The 16,573-nt window shown below is 38.0% G+C and overlaps 1 pseudogene; it reads left to right on the plus strand.

Moving 5' to 3' along the window:
* Positions 1–635: 635 nt before the first annotated feature.
* LOC131031487 (cytochrome P450 76T24-like) lies at positions 636–2,545 on the plus strand (annotated as a pseudogene).
* Positions 2,546–16,573: the final 14,028 nt, after the last annotated feature.

Here is a 16,573-nt window from a genome sequence, read left to right on the forward strand (position 1 = left end):
GGCCTCTTTTGCAGCCACTGTCATGCCGAATTTAGTAGACTCTAAGGTCATGCTAGCAGCTTCTACTACCCCTGTGTCTCTGACTCTTTTCACAATCATGCCCCTGAGTAATGAGATTTTTGAGAAATCTCTCCTTTTATTTTCCTCTCTTTTAAGTGACCACATTACAAGGGCTACATGGTCATTACTGTAATTCATTCCCTCTAAAGGCTTGGTCTCCTTCCTTACTACATCAAAAACTATTGCATTGGCTATGTCCCATTCTGAGGGAATTAGCACTCCAACATCTACAATCAATTTTCTCCCTTCCTCAGAGGTAATTGCTTCAAACTCTTTCACCATTTCATGCTTTATTTCTGCTTCAATAGCAGATGTATCCTTATTACTATTTACAAAATATTTGATGGGTCCCTATGGGCATATTTAGTCCATCTAGAAGGGAAGGGAATAAGAAAAGAGTGGAGACTGTGTCCACTTTTCACCACATTCACTTCACTTATTTCGTATTCTCTGTAATCATACTCCTCTTTACCTAAGCTTTTGCCGAACTTTATAATTCTAACAGATGCCTAGTAATTCTTGATATAAATGCACGCCTATCCACAACTCTCCACTTTAAGTTGAGTAGTCCTGTGATGGATTTTCAAAACGTTCCTTGGTTTTCTGTTGTGATTTGCAATTGATTGTGTATTTCTTGTTCAAGACATTAGGGAAGGATAATTCCAAGCATTGTCTTCCTCCCGGACCTCCACCTTTGCCATTGCTAGGAAATCTCCTTCAATTGGAAGGAGGAAAAGCCACTGAGGTTTTCCTAACCCTTTCTCAACAATATGGCCCTCTTATGACTCTCCATCGTGGCCTGAAAACTGTGATGGTAGTCTCTTCTCCTGCCATGGCCAAAGTGGTTCTCAAAACCCATGATCACAATTTTGCTGGAAGATGGGTTTTACAAGAAGCCAAGACCCTTGACCATCATAAATCCTCAATAGGCTGGGCCAATTACGGACCCCACTAGAAGAAGCTCAGGCGTATTTCCAGTACTGAGCTCATGACTTCCAAGAGACTCCAAGCTCTGCAAGATCTCAGAAGAGATGAGATTTTCCAAACCATTCGAATGATTTTGAAAAGAAGGGAAGGAGTGTGAATATTGTGCATACAGTGTTCTATTCCAGTCTTAATCTTTTAGGAACATGATCTTCAGTTCGAGCGTCTTTGATCCCAGCAATCCGGAGTCTGTGGAGTTCAAAGATGCTTTTTGCCTATAAATGAAGCTCGCGGGAACACCAAATGTTGCCGACTTTTTCCCGTTTCTTTCTTTTCTCGATCCTCAGCACCTGTGCCGTAAGATTGCCGTAAATTTTAGAAAAGTGTACAATTTTTTAGAGGTATTTACATAGGATCGGCTTGCCAAGAGAAGCCAAAATGTTGAGCAGAGCGGAGATGCAGAAAAGGATTTTCTAGACGTTTTGTTGGATTTCAATGGCCCTGATTTGACTATTACAGATATCAGACATCTAATTTTTGTACGTAGAATGAATTTTAGTTACCTTCTAAGATGTTTTGTTTTAGGGTTGAGAAAGTCTGTATTTATGAAAAATCCAGGGTGAAACAAAGATTCAGGAGAAGTTAATTATCATTTTAAAAGGGTTTCATTTATTGGTTTTTATTAGTTCTTTATTTCTGGTTTAAATTATGTATGATATTTTTTATCATTAACCTTTCAGATCATACTATATGATTCATCATCAGGATGGAAATATTTCTGTTCTCTAGCTAATTGTTTCATCTCGGATGATGAATCACATAATATGATCCAAAATATTGATGATGAAAAATATCAAACATATTTAAAGCAGAAAAAAATCTATCATAAACTATAGAAATTACATGACTTCAAATTTGATTTATATTCTGACAGGAACTATTTATGGCCCGACACCAATGCTACTACAATAGAATGGGCTATGGCAGAACTCATTCTCAATCCACATACAATGTAGAGAGTTCAACAGGAATTGGAAGAGGATGTTGGCAGTAACAGAAAAGTAGAGGAAAGTGACATAGATCAATTGCCTTACCTTCTTGCAGTGGTGAAAGAAATGTTTCGCTTGCACCCACCCATTCCACTGTTGGTCCCACACAAAGCTGTCAACTCATGTGAGGTAGCAGGGTACACAATACCCAAGAACACCGAAATCTTTGTGAACGTGTGGGCAATTGGAAGGGATCCTTCCATCTGGGAGGAACCCTTGAAATTTATACCAGAGAGATTTCTGGAGGGTGAGAAGAGTAAATAAAGTACAAGGGGCGCAATTTAGAGCTGCTGCCATTTCGAGTGGGAAGAAGAATTTGCATGGGATCTCCTTTGGCTCATCAAATGGTTCATCTGGTTTTAGCTTCACTTGTTCATTGCTTCGACTGGATGCTACCTGATGGAATGCCTTCGCACAAGCATGATATGAGTGATGAACTTGGATTTGCATTGAAGAAGGCTGTAGACTTACGGGCCATTGCCACTCCATGCCTCCCCCATGACTTATATTAGTACTCGTACTACCTATTTACTACTACTATAAGCGATGTAAAACATGCAATCAGTGTTTTCAGGAATAAGTTCTAAATTAGTTTTTAGTTTTCTTTAGAAAATATAAAAAGATTATAATGTATGAGAATAAATCCATAACATGATTACTTGACTACTCTACAGTTCTGAAGTATGCAAGGAATATTGTATTTATGGTGTTTTACATGGCTGCGTCTATTCTGGTTTCAAAATAGATCTTTCGTATATTGTGTTAGTGACAGGTTAGTCAATCGCAACCGTTAATAGACATGTTCATTTTACATGAAGCTGAATCTATTTTGCTAAAATGACCTTCACTGTACTATTAGATTATTTGGACGGTATATTATACTGTATTTTCAATATTGTTCCTTGTTACATGTCTTATGCTGTTGTTGGCTATTGCTGCAAATTGCATCAACAATTTTTTACAGTGTTTTGATAATGGTGCGTCACTTTATCTACCCATAATTATACAGAGAAAAATGATTTCTACAAAGAAAAGAAAGTGTTTGTTGCCTGTCTCATCATGAAACAGTTTAGAAGTTTTGCCAATCTTTTCCAAAGAGCGTGGAAAGCAAAGGCAATTTCCTAGGAAGAGTTAAAAACTTTTTCTATGTTTGGCTTTTTGTTGTAAATAGCAAGAACATTGATGGTATTTGAGAAGTTTTTTAAAAATATGTATCAAATTAAGATGTTTTATCAAAATTTAATGATAAAATATTATAATAGGATGTATATTTTTAATGCTAAATATATTTTCTATATATAATAATTATTATGAAAATGTAATGGTATGTTTTGATTGAAAAGAGTATTTTTTTATAAATAAGCTTTTTATAATATATAAGTGATAAATTGAAGATATTTTTCATAGTGTTGAATTATGATATCGTGTTACAATTTAACTACATAGTTGAATGATAAAATTTCATTACATAATGTTTCATTTACACTACACATATATTCTATAGATTATAATCATTATGAACGCATGATAATGACATGTTTAGATTAAAGGAGTAGTCTCACTATAGATAAGCCTTATTTTTAATGCATCAATAATAAGTAGCATGTATTTTTCATAGTATTAAATTATGATTCTTTGTGAAAAATTAACTAACTAGTTGAATGATAAGACACCATAACATAATGTACCCCTTTTTTGTATTATAGATATCTTATATTTATTAGAGTCATTGTGAATGCATGATTAAATGATTTAACCAAAACAAGTAGTATTCATACTCTCTCTTAATAATCTTTAGTGTGATTGGACTCGTATATGTTTCAAATGTTAAAAAAAAAGTAAGTGCACATGACACTAAAGAAGCAGCAATAATTAAGTTTGTTTTTTTATTAAGATAAGTTGGGATTTGGACAAGGATCAAACCCTATTACAATAGGAAAGCAACTAAAACACAAAACATAGCAAACAAGATTTCAAAGAAGAAAAAAAGAAATGAAGCCAAACCAAAACTTTATCAAAAACCTAGCCAACCTTGCGTCCAAGGGATTCACATGCAAAAGAGAGTCCAACTTAGGAAGACTAATCTTCCTCCTTTGTAAATCCAAGTAGAGTTGTCATTTGAATTTGAATACTTTAGACAAGAGGGTAGATAATCACCCTCAAAATGTATATCTAATGGAATAAAACCAATGAAAGAACAAGGTGGGGAGGATGAAACAACCTTGTCAAAAAATTGAGCTTTAGGATTAGAAAGTGAAATAGAATATTGAACATCGTCATTATAAACCAACTAAGCAATAGGAGACACACTAAATCCAAAGAGGATATTCTAGGATAGGAGAGGGTGGATCCAAATTATTGGAACTGACCAAATCTTCAAGATACTTCATGAGATGGTCAAGAAGAGGATTCTTTCACCAGGTTGAAGAACATATGAGAACCATAAGAACAAGTTTAGGCTATATTTCCAATAGCAAAACAATGCCTACAAAAAAAAGAATGGCTTCATAATCCACAATTTTGGAGTATACTGTTGATTAACCTATATCATAACATCACTAAATAAATATTTTGATAAATCAACTTTAGCCAAGAAAAAAAAAAAAGTGTGAGAAAAGTTCTTTGAAGTGATTTCCACCTTCAATAAAGGACTAAGATAATTACCAATAGCCTCATAGGTGAAGAACTCTAGAAATACCAAGGGAGATAAGGTAATCTAACCTAAATAGGCATAGTGCTACTAGATTATTTCAAAGGATAGAAGTGTAGCATCATAAACTGTAATTGATAGAATTCACACCTCATATTTGTGCTCCTACTTTAGTCTATCCTATATTAATTATCCCTAGGCCTATTTGGCCCCTTCTTAATCCTATTTTGATGTCACTTGTTTGCACGATTGAATGGACCCCATCTCGAAGCTGTCTTTCCCTAGTTGTTGATTTGCTAGTCCAATTTTTGGAGGACCAAGGCATGGTGGCAACCTAGTCCAAGGCACCTTGGTCCCCCTTAAACAAGACCTAATTCAAATTTTGGTGGGATCTCCCCCTCCCTAATGGATTTTGGTCTATGTGCCTTAATGTGACCATTTGAGGTCAACCTAATCAGTAATTTACCTAGGGAACCCTATATAAGAACATCTTATCAATTCATGTGGGGATACACACTAAATCCACTATCTTACCCCATCATTTGTACATCTATAAAGTATTCTCAAGTGTTCAAGGGAATATTTCATCCTTAAAGCATCTAAGAGAAAATTCACATCAATCTTAATGCAATCATGTGTGTTTGATTAGATCTTTCATGTTCATGTGTTGGTTGTGCTACTACATCCAACATTTGTGATTATATCTAAATAGCATTGCATCATCAATTTTCTCATCGACCATTATAAATTTGAGGTATACCTTACAACATTTACTTCAAATTTTACATTATTAAATTCAAGTTAATTCCTCAACCGAGGTTCAACCCAAGGAAAACCCCCATCCACTACCCTTTTCCTCTCTTTTTGTGTGCAATAAATTGATTCAGGAGTTGTGGTTTAAGATTCTGATAGAGTTGGTGATGATGAACAAGTTGAGATTTCAAAGGAGTGAAAAGTGAAGGACCATGGAAACCTAGAACCACGGTCCCAAAAAAGCTATCTGAGCTTCCAACAGTGAATCTAGTGTGTCTCCCTGAACTAAAAAGATCCTACTCACGCATATCATAGTTATAAGACTAGGACGACCTAGCACCACGATACCCTTCTTTTGCTTAGATCCCTACCTATGGTTTTTCTTAATGTTTGTATCTCTCTATTGTTGGCATTATGTGAACCGGTATGAGGACATAATAACATTGTATGTTGTCATTGATGTCAATATGCTAAAGAGGTGAGAACCGGCATATGTGAGAACTGGTATAACACTATGAAAAGACATTTGTGCCAAAGTGAAGTGGTATGTTTGTTCAAGGTGAATCGGCATATGGTTATGCGAACCGGCACATGGAAGCATTGTATGACTATCGGTTGGTAGTCTCAACTTCAGGGTTTCCGGTTGAAGTACTTCAAGCTTGTGTGGCTCAACTGGTCACTTTGTGTGATGAGTTTACATGGTAACAAAGAACAGATCATGTTGCCACGTAAAGCCTTGTGAGCGTGAAGGATCGTGCATGAAGGATATTGTTCTTAGCTACCTCAGGAATGTGCAAAGTCTGTAAAATGGTGATAATGTGTGATGGGTTATCAGTCGCCATGAAATCAGTGGAAATGGACGATGGAGAATGTCTTGAGATTGGATCAAGAACTGTTGCATTTAATGCAGTGTGCTCAACGGTTAGGATTGAACCATTTGAATTCCTTAACCTAACAGGTTTAGGGTTTAGGGTTTATGCTACCAACCTATCTATTTTCCTATAAGGTCGATGTTGTGTCTCTGTCTGAGGTTGTTGGCAAAAGTTGTGTGTGTGTATCCAAGAGAAGGGATACATGATTCTTGCCAAACCAAAAGGAGAGAAGTGATACCTGCAGAGTGTAAGTGCAGAAGGTAAAAAGGAGCTTAAGCGGATCTGCATTGGCATTGAATTCTTTTACCAAATCATTGTAATACCTGTTAATCTCTAACCACTTCAACAGTTAAGAAATCTCTTAACAAGGTAGCTTTAACAGGTTTGCTGTAAATCCTTTAACAGGGTGACTCAAAACCATTGAGTTCTTGAAATCCTCTAACAAGGTAACCTTTAACAGGGTTTAACCCTTAACCGGGTATTCTAGCCATCCCTTAACCGGGTGATCCCTAACAGGATCGGTTCCTATCAGAACCTATTGTATCAGTCTTTAACCAGACAAGGCTCCTAATAGAGTGAACTTCTAAGGAGTTCAAAAACAAGCTTGTGGGTATTCATCCCCACCGTGGTTTTTCCCTATTGGGTTTCCACATGAAAAATATGTGTGTTATGTGTGATGTCTTCTTCATGTGATGCTTTGTTGTTTGTTGTCAAGCAGTGAATCTTCTTGATCTAGTTGCTCATATGTATATCTTTGATGGTAGATTACCTATTCACGCATTAGGGAGAAAAGGAAATGAAGTGTTAGATTGTATGAGAAGATAAGTGTTAGCCGGTTTATGCTTGTCTTAGTTATTCTAGGTTTTGCCAGTTGTACTATGTTTGAGGACCAGTGTCATTGTTTGTCTATCAATGCACAATGTCTACAGACAAACCGGTTAAGAGTGTGTTTTTGTCTATACTGATTCACCCCCCCCCCTCTTAGTACTGGTTGGGTACTACTCGTTCATCATTGTGTTATCAGTTGGTATCAGAGCATCCTCCAAGTCCTCTATGTTATAAGCTTAACCACTTGAGGTAAAGATCCCAATCTAATCATGAAGAGGGAAGGTCCAAAGTTTAACAGAGAAAATTTCAGTATATGGAAAGACAGAATGAAGATATACATCAGAAGCATGGGTGCTCAACACTAGAGCTATGTTGAGAATGCCTATGTTGCCCCTACAGGTACTGTCACCGATGACAAGAAGAGAGAGATGTGGGAGAATGGGCAAGTCATGGAAACCCTAATTAGTAGTTTATCTAACATTGAGTTTATTGATGTCCAAGATAAGGAAAATCTCAAAGAGGTATGGGATACTCTTGAAAATATCTATGGCGGTGATTAGCATGTAAAACAAGCTAAGGAAGAAAGCCTTAGAGGGAAGTTTGAAGATATGTGGATGGTTGAAGGTGAGACCATTCAATAGTATGGAATAAGAATCAAAACCATTGTTGGAGATATCAAGAGTGTAGGTGGTAAAATAGAAGATTCCACTATGGTAAGCAATGTCCTGAGATCTCTATTGTCAATCTATGCAATAAGGGTTGCTGCTATTCAGGAGCTGAGATCAATAGACAAGACTAAGGTATCCCTAGATTCCATCATTGCAAAGTTGACAGCCTATGAGCTAAATAGTTTTGATGGCAGTGTACAAAAGACTGAATCAACTTTTAAAGCTTCTGCAGTACCATCTAGAAAAGGAAAAGAAGCTAGCACTAGTGGTGAACCAAGATAGAGCAAAGAAATGGATGATGAGGAGATTCTAATGGCATTCGAAGCTCTCCTTGCTAGGAAACTTCCTAAAGGTACCAGCAAATACAGAGGTAAGCTACCTTTGAAATGCTTTTCCTGTAACTGGATAAGACATATTGCTGTAAACTATCCTAATGGCGACAACAAGGACAAACTAAAAAGATTCAAGAAATTCAAAGGAGGAAACCAGAGAAACTATTTTGTGGCAGTTGATGAAGGTGTCACAGATGAGGAATCAGAGGATGAAGAAAATGAAGATATTGTGTTTGTTGCAGTCAAGGAAGATGTGTCAGACAAGAAGGCTCTTGTCTCCTGGTTTGATAATTCCAATGAGCGGATCATTGACAGTGGTTGTTCTCACCATATGACTAGTGACCAGAGCAAGTTTCTATCCTTGGAAGAGTATGATGGTGGTGTGGTTCGCTTTGGCAATGATATACCATGCATGGTCAAAGGCAGAGGGTCTATCTCTCTAAATGGAAAGATTAGTGCTGACAATGTGTTTTGGGTTGATGATCTCAGACACAACCTACTGAGTGTTGCCCAGTTGAATGACAATGGCCTCACTCTGGAATTCAAGAATGGAGTTTGCAAAATCAAAGGAAATAATGGTGAATTGGTGGCCACCGGCATGCAGACCAAAGCTAACCTATTTCAGCTAAATGCAAATATTAGTACATGTCTTATGGCTAAATTTGATGATAGCTGGATATGGCATAGGAGACTCTGTCATGTAAAATTTGATAACATTGTGAAGCCTAGTAAGATCAAGGCAGTTAGAGGGTTTTCGGTGCTAAACAAACCGAATAATACCTTGTGCAGAGAGTGTCAATTGGGGAAAATGTCTTGCTCAACCTTTAAAGGTAAATCTTTCACTACTGACAACTTGCTTGATCTTGTGCATACTGATTTGTGTGGTCCTATGAAAACTAGAAGTGTGCACGGTGATAGGTACTTCATGATTCTCATTGATGACTGCTCAAGAATGATGTGGGTCACATTCTTGAAAGATAAGTCTAAAGCCTTTGTAAAGTTCAAAGCTTTTAGAGCATTAGTGGAGAAGGAAAGCGGTAAAAGGATCAAGTGCCTGAGAACTGATCAAGGAGGGGAATTCACTTCTGGTGAATTCAACAAGTACTGTGAAGAACATGGTATCAAGAGGCAACTGTTTGCCCCCTATACTCCACAGTAGAATGGCCTAGTAGAGAGGAATAACCAGACTGTAGTTGAAGTAGCTAGAACCATGTTGATTCAAGGAAAGGTAGCTCACACCTTTTGGAGAGAAGCGATGAGCACTGCAGTCTACACAATGAACTGGGTACTCATCAAGAAAGGTAATGATAAAACTCCTTATGAGTATTGGATGGGTAAGACACCTATGGTTAGCTACTTTAGAGTGTTTGGTAACAAATGTTACTTCACAAGGAGAGAACACCAGAGCAAACTTGATACAAAATGTGATGAGGGAATATTCCTAGGATATTCCAGCAAGAGAAAAGCTCTCAAGTGTTTCAACAATAGGACTCAGAGAATTATGGAAAGCTTCAATGTAAGAGTTGCTGAAACCTCTGAGAAAACTGAGGAAACTAACAGTGAGCAAGCAGTAAATGAACCGATTGTAACATTCTGGGAACTGGTTGTCAGTCAACCAAGTACCAGTAATAGTGTTCCTACACCGGTAGATGTAGATGGTGATACTAATGGAGATGAGGATGAAGAAGAAAAGCAAGAGGAATCTATTAAGATCATTCCTCGATATGTCAAGTTGAATCATGATCCTAAGCAGATCATAGGAGATAAGGATGCAAGAATCCTTATAAGAAGAAAGGTCAGAGAAAACTCATGTATGATATCTAAATTTGAGCCTAAATCATTCAAAGAGGCCCATAAAGATGAAGACTAGATCAAGGAAATGGAAGAGGAACTTGACCAAATAGAGAAAAATGGTACATGGTCTTTGGTCCCCAGACAGAAGCATAAAAATGTCATTGGTACCAAATGGGTTTTCAGAAATAAGCTGAATGAGGATGGCATAATGATTAGGAACAAAGCCAGATTACTGTGCAAAGGATATGCTCAAGAAGAAGGAGAAGACTATGGAGAAACCTTTGCTCCTGTAGCCAAATTGGAAGGAGTCTGTATGCTTCTTGCATATGCAGCTTTTAAAGGTTTCAAAGTATATCAAATGGATGTAAAATCTGCATTCCTAAATGATGTACTTGAAGAGGAGGTGTATATTGAACAACTAGATGGGTTTTCCCTATCTGAAGATAGTCACATGGTATGTAGGCTACATAAAGCCTTATATGGTCTAAAGCAGGCACCTAGAGCATGGTATGAGCATCTGCATTCCCATCTTGTGAAGAGTGGATTTGAGAGAACAAGTGAAGATAGCAATATATACTTGAAGTCTGAAGGAGATCAGATCCTAATCTATGAGGTATTTGTTGATGATATTATCTTTGGTGGAGATGACAAGATGAGTCATGAGTTTGCTGATGAGATGAAGAAAGAGTTTGAGATGTCACTCATAGGGGAGATTAAATTCTTCATTTGGACTACAGATCTAGCAGATGAAAGATGGAATCTTTATCACTCAGTCCAAGTATGTCAAAGAGGTGTTGAAGACCTCTGGCATGGAAGATAGCAAACTGGTTGGTACTCCGATGGTGACCGGTTGTAAACTATCCAAAGAAGATGACTCAGCATTAGTAGATGAGAAGGAATACCGATCAATGATAGGTAAGTTGCATTATGTAGTGCATAGCAGATCGGATATTGCACATGCAGTTGGCATTACTACAAGATTCCAGAAAAGCCCAAGAGAATCCCACTTGGTTGTAGTCAAGCGGATTCTTAGGTATCTGAAGGGAACTATTGACTATGGATTGTGGTATCCATATAGCAAGGATTTCAACTTGAAAGTATACACAGATGCTGATTGGGTAAGCAATATAGATGACTGGAAAAGCACAACAGGTGGTGCATTCTTTCTCAGTGGTAGATTGGTCTCATGGATGAGTAAGAAGCAGAGTTGTATCTCTTAGTCTATAGTGGAAGCAGAGTATGTTGCAGCTTTCATGAATTGCACTCAAAAAATTTGGATGAAGCATGTATTAAATGGCTTCAAAGTTCCTGTATCTGAACCAGTAAGTATATTTTTTGACAATACTAGTGCAATTAATATCTCGAAGAATCTTGTTTTACATTCTAGAACCAAGCACTTTGAGATTAAGTATCATTTCTTAAGGGAAAAGGTTCAGAACAAAGAGATTGCACTGGAACATGTTTCCAATCAGAAGCAATTAGTAGACATATTCACCAAGCCTCTCCCAAAGGCTACATTTATGCACTTAAGAGGTGAATTAGGGTTGTTGCCCCTTAAGGAGGTAAACTAAAGGTATATGCTCCACATCAGTCAGGTATTGCATAGTCAAATTTTTCTTCAAGATTGATGTGTTGAAGGATGCTACTCCTCAAGGGGAGCAGCATAATGGAACAGGAAAGCTTGTGCCTCCACCTTGGCATTGTTGTCAAAGGGGAAAAAGATGTGAAGTGGAGAAGATACCTCTAGAAATTCAGGAAAAAGATGTTATGCAGATAGATATCTTTGTATATTGCCATCAATGCCAAAGGAGGAGATTGTTGGCATTATGTGAACCAGTATGAGGACATAATAACATTGTATGTTGTCATTGATGTCAATATGCTAAAGAGGTGAGAACTGAAATATATGAGAACCAGTATAACACTGTGAACCGGCATTTGTGCCAAAGTGAAGTGGTATGTTTGTTCAAGGTGAACTAGCATATGGTTATGGGAACCGGCACATGGAAGCATTGTATGACTACCAGTTGGTAGTCTCAACTTCAAGGTTTCCGGTTGAAGTGCTTCAAGCCTGTGTGGCTCAACTGATGACTTTGTGTGATGAGTTTGCATGGTAACGAAGAACAAATCATGTTGCCACGTAAACCCTTGTGCACGTGAAGGATCGTGCATGAAGGAGATTGTTCCTATCTACCTCAAGAATGTGCGAAGTCTATAAAATGGTGATAATGTGTGATGGGTTATCAGCCACCATGAAATCGGTGGAAATGGATGATGGAGAATGTCTTGATATTGGATCAAGAACTATTGCATTTAATGCAGTATGCTCAACGGTTAGGATTGAACCGTTTGAATTCCTTAACCTAACACATTTAGGGTTTAGGGATTATGCTACCGACCTATCTATTTTTCTATAGGGTCAATGTTGTGTCTCTTTCTGAGGTTGTTGGCAAAAGTTGTGTGTGTGTATCCAAGAGAAGGGATACATGATTCGTGCCAGACCAAAAGGAGAGAAGTGATACCTACAGAGTGTAAGTGCAGAAGGTGAAGAGGAGCTTAAGTGGATTTGCATTGGCATTGAGTGTTGTTACCAGATCATTGTAATACCTATTGATCTCTAACCACTTCAACAATTGAGAAATTCCTTAACAGGGTATCTTTAATAGGCTTGTTGTAAATCCTTTAACAGGCTGACTCAAAACCATTGAGTTCTTGAAATCCTCTAACAAGGTAGCCTTTAACAGTGTTTAACCCTTAACCGGGTATTCTAGCCATCCCTTAACCGGGTGATCCCTAACAGGATCGGTTCCTATCAGAACCTATTATATCAGTATTTAACCGGACAAGGCTAATAACAGAACGGACTTCTAAAGAATTCAAAAACAAGTGTGTGGGTATTCATCCCCATCGTGGTTTTTCCCTGTTGGGTTTCCATGTGAAAAATATGTGTGTTATGTGTGATATCTTCTTCATGTGATGCTTTGTTGTTTGTTATCAAGCGGTGAATCTTGTTGATTTAGTTGCTCATATGTATATCTTTGATGATAGATTACCTGTTCATGCATTAGGGTGAAAAGGAAATGAAGTGTTAGATTGTATGAGAAGATAAGTGTTAGCCAGTTTATGCTTGTCTTAGTTATTTTGGGTTTTGCCGATTGTACTCTGTTTGAGGACTAGTGTCACTGTTTGTCTGTCAATGCACAGTGTCTATAGACAAACCGGTTCAAGAGTGTGTTTTTGTCTGTACTGATTCACCCCCCCCCCCTCTCAGTACCAGTTGGGTACTACGTGTTCATCATTGTGTTATTAGTTGGTATCAAAGCATCCTCTAGGTTCTCTGTGTTATAAGCTTAACCGCTTGAGGTAAAGATCTCAGTCTAATGATGAAGAGGGAAGGTCCAAAGTTTAATAGAGAAAATTTCAGTATATGGAAAGACAAAATGAAGATATACATCAGAAGCATGGGTGCTCAACACTAGAGCTATGTTGAGAATGCCTATGTTGCCCCTACCGGTACTCTCACCGATGACAAGAAGAGAGAGATGCAGGAGAATGGGTAAGTCATGGAAGCCCTAATTAGTAGTTTATCTAACATTGAGTTTATTGATGTCCAAGATAAGGAAAATCTCAAAGAGGTATGGGATACTCTTTAAAATATCTATGGCGGTGATGAGCATGTAAAACAAGCTAAGGAAGAAAGCCTTAGAGGAAATTTTGAAGATATGTGGATGGTTGAAGGTGAGACCATTCAATAGTATGCAATAAGAATCAAAACCATTGGTGGAGATATCAAGAGTGCAGGTGGTAAAATAGAAGATTCCACTGTGGTAAGCAATGTCCTGAGATCTCTATTGCCAGTCTACGTAATAAGGGTTGTTGTTATTCAGGAGCTGAGATCAATAGACAACACTAAGGTATCCCTAGATTCCATCATTGCAAAGTTGACAACCTATGAGCTAAATAGTTTTGATGGCTATGTACAAAAGACTGAATCAGCTTTTAAAGCTTCTACAGTACCATCTAGAAGAGGAAAAGAAGCTAGCACTAGTGGTGAACCAAGATAGAGCAAAGAAATGGATGATGAGGAGATTCTGATGGCATTTAAATCTCTCCTTGCCAGCAAAATTCCTAAAGGTACCGACAAATACAGAGGTACCCTACCTTTGAAATGCTTTTCTTGTAGCTGGATAGGACATATTACTGTAAACTGTCCTAATGGCAACAACAAGGACAAACTGGAAAGGTTCAAGAAATTCAAAGGAGGAAACCAGAGAAACTATTTTGTGGCAGTTGATGAAGGTGTCACAGATGAGGAATCAGAGGATGAAGAAAATGAAGATATTGTGTTTATTGCGGTCAAGGAAGATGTGTAAGACAAGAAGGCTCTTGTCTCCTGGTTTGATAATTCCAATGAGGGGATCATTGACAGTGGCTATTCTCACCATATGACTGGTGACCAGAGCAAGTTTCTATTATTGGAAGAGTATGATGGTGGTGTGGTTCTCTTTGGAAATGATGCACCATGCATGGTCAAAGGCAGAGGGTCTATCTCTCTGAATGGAAAGAGTAGTGCTGACAATGTGTTTTGGGTTGATGGTCTCAGACACAACCTTCTGAGTGTTGCCCAGCTGAATGACAATGGCCTCACTCTGGAATTCAAGAATGGAGTTTGTAGAATCAAAGGAAAGAATGGTGAATGGTGGCCACCGGCATGCAGACCAAAGGTAACCTATTTCAGCTAAATGAAAAAATAAGTACATGTCTTATGGCTAAATTTGATGATAGCTGGATATGGCATAGGAGACTCTACCATGTATACTTTGATAACATTGTGAAGGCTAGTAAGATCAAGGTAGTTAGAGGGCTGTCAGTGCTAAGCAAATCGGATAATACCTTGTGCAGAGAGTGTCAATTGGGGAAAATGTCTTCCTCAACCTTTAAAGGTAAATCTTTCACTGCTGACAACTTGCTTGATCTTGTGCATACTGATTTTTGTGGTCCTATGAAAACTAGAAGTGTGCAGGGTGATAGTTACTTCATGATTCTCACTGATGACTGCTCAAGAATGATGCGGGTCACATTCTTGAAAGACAAGTCTGAATCCTTTGTAAAGTTCAAAGCTTTCAGAGCATTAGTGGAGAAGGAAAGTGGTAAAATGATCAAGTGCCTAAGAACTGATCAAGGAGAGGAATTCACTTCTAGTGAATTCAACAAGTACTGTGAAGAACATGGCATCAAGAGGCAACTGTCTGCCCCCGAGACTCCACAGCAGAATGGCCTAGTAGAGAGGAATAACCAGACTGTAATTGAAGCACTTAGAACCATGTTGATTCAAGGAAAGGTAGCTCACACCTTTTGGAGAGAAGTGTTGAGCACTGTAGTCTGCACAATGAATTAGGTACTCATCAAGAAAGGTAAGGATAAAACTCCTTATGAGTATTGGACTGGTAAGACACCTCTAGTTAGCTACTTTAGAGTGTTTGGTAGCAAATGTTACATCAAGAGGAGTGAACACTAGAGAAAACTTGATGCGAAATGTGATGAGGGAATATTCTTAGGATATTCCACCAAGAGAAAAGTTCTCAAGTGTTTCAACAATAGGACTCAAAGAATTATGGAAAGCATCAATGTAAGAGTTGATGAAACCTCTGAGAAAACTAAGGAAACCGGCAGTGAGCAAGCGGTAAATGAACAGGTTGTTACATTCTGGGAACCGGTTGTCAGTCAACCAAGTACCAGTAATAGTGTTCCTACACCGGTAGATGTAGATGCTGATACTGATGGAGATGAGGATGAAGAAGAAAAGAAAGAGGAATCCATTAAGACCATTCCTCAGTATGTCAAGCTGAATCATGATCCTAAGTAGATCATAGGAGATAAGGATGTAGGAATCCTTACAAGAAGAAAGGTCAGAGAAAACTCATGTATGATCTCTGAATTTGAGCCTAAATTATTCAAAGAGGCCCATAAAGATGAACACTGGATCAAGGCAATGGAAGAGGAACTTGACCAGATAGAGAAAAATGGTACATGGTCTTTGGTCCCCAAACCGGAGCATAAAAATGTCATTGGTACCAAATGGGTTTTCAGAAATAAGCTAAATGAGGATGGCATAATGATTAGGAACAAAGCCAGATTAGTGTGCAAAGGATATGCTCAAGAAGAAGGAGAATACTATGGAGAAACCTTTTCTCGTATAGCCAAATTGGAAGGAGTCTGTATGCTTCTTGCATATGCAACTTTTAAAGGTTTCAAAGTATATCAAATGGATGTAAAATCTGCATTCCTAAATGATGTACTTGAAGAGGAGGTGTTTATTGAGCAACCAGATGGGTTTGCCCTATCTAAAGACAGTGACATGGTATGTAGGCTACTTAAAGCCTTATATGGTCTAAAGCAGGCACCTAGAGCATGGTATGAGCATCTGCATTCCCATCTTGTGAAGATTGGATTTGAGAGAACAAGTGAAGATAGAAATATCTACTTGAAGTCTGAAGGAGATCAGATCTTGATTTGTGAGGTATTTGTTGATGACATTATCTTTGGTGGAGATGACAAGATGAGTCATGAGTTTGCTGATGAGACGAAGAAAGAGTTTGAGATGTCACTCATAGGGGAGATTATACTCTTCATTGGACTACAG

Source organism: Cryptomeria japonica, chromosome 6 (genome assembly GCF_030272615.1).
Source record: "Cryptomeria japonica chromosome 6, Sugi_1.0, whole genome shotgun sequence".
Taxonomy (NCBI): domain Eukaryota; kingdom Viridiplantae; phylum Streptophyta; class Pinopsida; order Cupressales; family Cupressaceae; genus Cryptomeria; species Cryptomeria japonica.